The 6172-nt window shown below is 33.5% G+C and overlaps 1 long non-coding RNA gene across 1 annotated transcript; it reads left to right on the forward strand.

Annotated features, from left to right (window-relative positions):
* The first annotated feature begins 963 nt into the window (after positions 1-963).
* On the forward strand, positions 964-5783 carry LOC127858428 (uncharacterized). Its single transcript, XR_008038886.1, has 2 exons — positions 964-1378; positions 4782-5783. It is a non-coding gene; the product is annotated as an uncharacterized LOC127858428 (long non-coding RNA).
* Positions 5784-6172: the final 389 nt, after the last annotated feature.

Here is a 6172-nt window from a genome sequence, read left to right on the forward strand (position 1 = left end):
CCATACATTTTCTTTGTCCAGCGGATCTTAAGGATCTTCCTGAGAAAAGTGGTGATGAAGATCTTGACTTTCTTGATGGTGGTTCTGCAGGTCTCTGCTCCATATAGTAGTCCTGGCGTCGCAATTTTATGAAAGAGTCCTCTTTTGGTGTTGATGCCTATTACGCTGGATACCCAGATGTTCTTCAGCTGATTAACAAAACAAAACCTATTTTAAAGGGATCTTTTCACGCTTTGGTAAATTGACAAAATTGAAAAAAGTTGTTTCAGATCCGTAAGTTTTCGTTTTAGTTATGATATTTGTGTGGAAACAGTAATACTGAACATTAACCATGCTCTAATATAGCCATTATATGCATCTTTTGACGATTTTAAAACCTAAAAATTATAAAGCGTTGCAACGCGAAACGATTGAATAATTTGGAGAGTTCTGTTTTTGTCGTTAAATTTTGTGAAACTACGAAGATTGCTTATATAAGGTATAAAATACGTCACGAATGTGTACTCGGCGGAATAGCTCAGTAGGCTAAAGCGTTTTTACTTCAGGACTCTGGCAGGACTCCAGGGGTCACTGGTTCGAAACCTGCTCCGGGCAATGTTCTTTTCCCTTTTTTAATTTTTTTCTTGATTTTTTACTGGAGCTTTTATGATCCAATGTTTACATTTATCAATATATAGCATTTAATGAATAAGTTTAAAAAATGCCAAAATCTGTGAAAAGGCCCCTTTAAGCACATATCTTCAAATACCTTTTGAAGATTGACTAATGGATGATACTTTTTTTTCAAAGAATAATTTGATTATTCAAACTTTTGCAAGTAGGTGTTAAGACCCATTTTACCATTGAAAATTCAATATCACTGTAGAGACTCGGAAGCGTCACGCGAACCAATATTTTAAACCATACATACTTTATTTGTTTAGTGATCTCTAACCTCGGAATGACATTTCCGCATCTGCGAGTGTAGACAACCCAACACATTTTTTTATCTTACAGTGCATTCAATACTTTCACAAGTTGTAAATTTGTTAGTTTTATATTCTTATATTAACAGATTCCGTTTATTTGTCATCCTTTTGAATATTCGTGTCTACGGATCACGTTTGCCAAGCTGGCTTTGAAACTTATGTAAATTGAAAGTAGAAAATCATGGATAAAGAAAGTCAATCTTCATCTGTACATGATCCGCTAATATACTTGTCAGAGAAAGATAGACAACGTGCTTCAAGTGTTATTTCACAGGCCGAATATGCCGGATATAAAAGCGGACCAATCCCTCAAAATGCGCATGTTTCATCATTTGATTTTGACAAAGGTTACGGTTCGAAACTTGGCGAGCGACCTTCGTTTATCACAGCTTATCCTGTAACAGTAATTGGTAAAAGTTATGTTTTGTTCATGGTGCTTTACTTAACCTCAAAAATATGTTTTTAAATATAAAGAGCTAACAGTTTTCTCCTTCTGAAGCAGGGGCCTTATAAACGCCCATACTATCCTTAAAGTACCTCTTCTCGAACTGCACCTCTTTTGGAACCCTTCATTTGTTGGTATCTAGTCACTTCGGCACCTGGTTACTTCGGCACCGTAAAAAAGTGTTAATAATTTGATGAGATTATGTAAGAGATATGATGGTTATTATGGATTATTTTATCGTTTTATTGACTAAACAAAGGTCCTTTATACATGTTTTCCATTACTGTAACCAGTGTTTTTGCTAACCAGTCAGTGCGCATGCGCTGAAAATCCCGAATGTAAACAATAACAATTTACTCCTCTATCGCCCTACAAGCCCAGAAAAGCGAAGATCAAGTCGCCTGATTTTTTAAGTAAACAAGACTGGAAAAGCGAAAATCAAGCTGCCCGATTATTTTTGCTAAGGCGTGCTACCTCCCACAGGCGATTAGCAAGTTTATTGTTTGTTGTTTATCTAACAGTTACACAATTAACCCCCAGCACTGATCGTAAATTGACCGTGACAAAGAAGTCCCTTAATATTGGTTGCTATAACAACACACTCATGCCACTTCGCGCGTGATGTAAGTTGTCTAATGATAACGTGCAGTGATTTTTTTTGCTTTAATTTGTTACAGCCTGTGCCATTTGAATTGGGAAAATTAGCGCGATAAACCGTGAAATTGGGAAAAATAGCGCGATAAACCATGAAATTGGGAAAAATTAAGCATTATAAATAGGATTATAAGTAACAGAAGTGATATTGTTTTTAAGTGCATGTTCAGGGAATTTTCTAGAAAAGGAGTCTGGTCAAATTGGGATTTTTTTTAATCAATAAAAGTGGCAAGTTTGGGAATGATTTACGGACAAAAATGACTAAATTAAAGTTATATATTTTGTAAGATGTTTAAAAAATAAAGTTGAGACCTAGATTTAAGAAATCATAATTAAGTTATATGAGACTTCTTTCTAAAAAAAACCAACAAATTTTTTTTATTTTTTTGGAAGTTGGGCTTTTTTGGGGAATTTTGGGGAAAAAACGTGTATTTTTGCGATTGGGAAGCAGCCAAAAATCGGCTGTAAATTTGAGCAAAAAAAATCACTGACGTGATAATTGATTGACCATCCGATAATTGCAGGATTTTGGCAGACAGCACGGTTAAAGAAAGTCGGCAAATAAATTAAAGAAAAACAAAATTGATCAAAGGTCTATTAATTACGTAGATCCACTATCAAGTCCGGCGAGTTTTGTCAGTTTGTTAATCAACCGATAATTACGAGTATTTAACAACCATCTTATATAAACTAGAATCACGGTTCATTTTTATACTAACAAGTCATAATACTACACATAAACATTGAGAAAACACATTTCCTCGATTAGATATAAATTATCCGAGTAGAATTAAATCGCTACGTCATGACCTTTGACAATGCAAATGGCGGACGTATTGTAACATTAAACCCGCGTTTAATTCAAAGCCTGCGATTCCAATTACAAGTAATGGTGATTCAATAATGGAGAAAGCATTAACTGGATTTAACAAACATTTGATAATGTTTGTTAAACCAGATAACAACACGAAAAATTTGGATTATTTAAGTTAAACAGGTAATGCATTCTTAAGTGTACATATTTCTGACATGTATAGTATTCGGATAAACAGTAATATATATACTAGATGTTCCATGCATTCAGATTGTGTTTTGTTATAGGGATGATGATAAATTGATAATATAATGACGTAAATATGTAATGAAAAGGTGCTGCCGGTACATTTCTTAAATTACTTAAATGTGTTAAAGGACTTAAATGTGTTTCAATGAGAATTTATTTAAATTTTTTTACAAAAAACATAGTATAATGATAGAATTAATAAAAGTTGTGAAATGAACATGTTTTTTATTGGATATTTTTTGCACGAACTTCTCTGTAACTTTCCAAACTTCTCCCTGTTTTAGAAAAAAGGAGAAATGACTTCTCCCTATTATTAAGGCCTAGGGTAGTCCCTGTTCCTTTATATGTAATTTGTGATCTTTTTTATGCTTTAATATTGATTTGAAATTAAAATTTTGAAAAGTATGTCCGTATGTAAAATCATTTAATTTGCATATCTAATAATTAACATTGGTATTCTTAAAAAAAACACCCTATAAGGCATTATAACCGATATATGCATTTAATTTATTTTAAACCTAGGCACTTTTAAAAAAAAAAAACTAAGTGCTGAAGCGTCTAACTATAATTGCCGAAACGTTGAACTTCAAGTGCCGAAATAACTACCAAGTGCCGAAATGACTAAAGTCCGAAATCACCAGATGCCGAACTGACTAGGATTCCATTTGTTTAAATTTCATAAGCATGGGTGCACACGCACTTTGTTACTTTTTTTTGTGTATAATTAATTTGTTCACGCTGACCCGCACATAGTGGCAAATCAACGAAAATGCACCAAAAACCTGTAGAATAAGTAGATTAATCATAAAACACGTACAAATCATAGTGTTCCTTAATGCTTGTTATGCCCCCGGATCGAAAGATCAAGGGTATATTGTTTTTGGCCTGTCTGTCTGTCATTCATTCATTCATTGTATGTGTCCCAAAACTTTAACCTTGGTTAAAGTTTGATAACTTTTGCAATATTGAAGATAGCAACTTCATATTTGGCATTAAGGATATCACGTTTACAGATTTTTTATAATGTTTAAACGAAATGAAATAAACGAAATGTTACCATTTAAACGGTATCCCTATGTCCGTTTAAAAGCATCAGTACCGTGGCAGTTCCAAACTGGAAAATAGTAATTATTTTCGTAAGTAATATTCAAGGTCAAATTTATGGCTTCAAAGCGACGCAATAGGGGGCATTGTGTTTCTGACAAATACATCTCTTGTTACATATGTAATGATTTTCATTAAAAAAACTTATAAAAACATGGTCTTATTTTCGTTCTTAACTTTGTTTGACAATTTACACAAATCGGCTACTGTTATAATTTTTATATGAATACAGATTGATATATAAATTATTATGGCATGTAGGTTCTCAGGGGTTTTAAGCCTTATGTAACAGAGGCCTATTAAAGGCCGCTTCCCAATTGAAAATTTCTTTAAAATCATGCAGTTTTCCCAAAAATCCTAATAACCAGTATATCTTATTCTGGCCTGTAAAAAAAAACAACTGCATTCAAACAGCCAATAGCCAGAGCAATATATTTAAAATATTCCACCATATATAGCTTCATTTCCACAGTACTGTAAACTTCTAATCAAATTTCAACGGCACTAAAAGACAAATTCAATACTGTTATATCTATTTTTATTTCAGGGTTAGCGGCCTGTTTTGGCATTGTATGTTATGGCGTATTGAGGCGCAATAAGAATTACTTCAGCGATCAGTCGTTAATGAACATCTGTTGGGCAGCGCAAGTTGGGACAGTACTTTCATTTGTTGGACACCGCTTCTATCATGACTCAAAGAAACAAGCAGCTGAAAGTAAACAGTTAGGTGCTGTGAAGACATTATCAGAATAATGAGACTAAAGTGATATTTTTTGTACAATTAAATAACAAAACGAGGGATACTGAACAGTGTTAATCATTGCATGGAATAAGTATGGAGCGAGTTGCAAGTGTCAAATATGGTGCATTGCACATGTGTAAAAATAACTTTACATTATTGTTTAAATTTAGTGTTTTCCTTGTCTTTTGAAAATATGTTAAGCCCTTAGCAAATATTTGAATACTTGGTTTAAAGTACATATATCAAAGAGTTTATCAAAATTACACTGTATCTAAAGCGCAAAGATTGCTGAGATAGGTCAGTATTGACTTGTGACAATTACAGTTATAAATGTATACACCTTCATGCGTTTACTGGTGCGTTTCGGCAGTTCAAAGCAAATTCAATAGAGAATGGTTACCACCCAAAATGACCTGTGATGTTTGACAAGTTGGATTATTGTTTATCACAGTACACAGGTGCTAGAGTGGTGTACAATGAGAGCAAACAATCTGGTTAAAACTGGATTATGAATGTCGGATTAAACAGAAATTAAGGTGGATGAAAAAAGGGTAAAATACAACTTTGAAACGGATTTTATCTCATTAAATTCTCAGATATTAAAGCATGTTATTTAGAGATAATGCTCATCAGATTTTTGGGAGCCATTGCCGATTCGCGATATATTGGACAACGCGATATAACGGAGCGTGATATATTGGAGTTGGAGTGTATCAAATTTTAAACTTAACATTTGTTGGACTCGACCCTGTCTGTTTGTATGTATAATTTAGTTGTATGTATAAGTATGAAAGAATTTTCAAAGAACTTGGAAGTTGTTTACGAGTTGAAAAAGTGTTTTGTTCGAATAACAGAGCCCTTGTTCCAATTTTAAGGTTGCACTTAAAGTAACTCATTAAAGGTCTCAATATTTCGAGCGTACTTAAATCCATTATTGATTTTTTTTATCACTAGGCAGAAATGTTCAGCATGATAACCAATTGTGAGCAATTGTTTTTGCATGCATGAAGTACTCTCTAGGTTAAGGTCTTAGTGAAAGGTCAAATGTAACACATTAATAAGTTCTGTTGGAAGCGTTTTGGCCCTGCATGGGAGAGCCCTAAACAATTTTTGGTTTCAAGGTTTTATTTATTTTCCAGAGCAGAACTATTGTACCACCCTTGTCAAAAAATAACCCACTTTCATACCAAAACACA

The sequence above is a fragment of the Dreissena polymorpha genome, chromosome 14 (genome assembly GCF_020536995.1).
Source record: "Dreissena polymorpha isolate Duluth1 chromosome 14, UMN_Dpol_1.0, whole genome shotgun sequence".
Lineage (NCBI taxonomy): Eukaryota > Metazoa > Mollusca > Bivalvia > Myida > Dreissenidae > Dreissena > Dreissena polymorpha.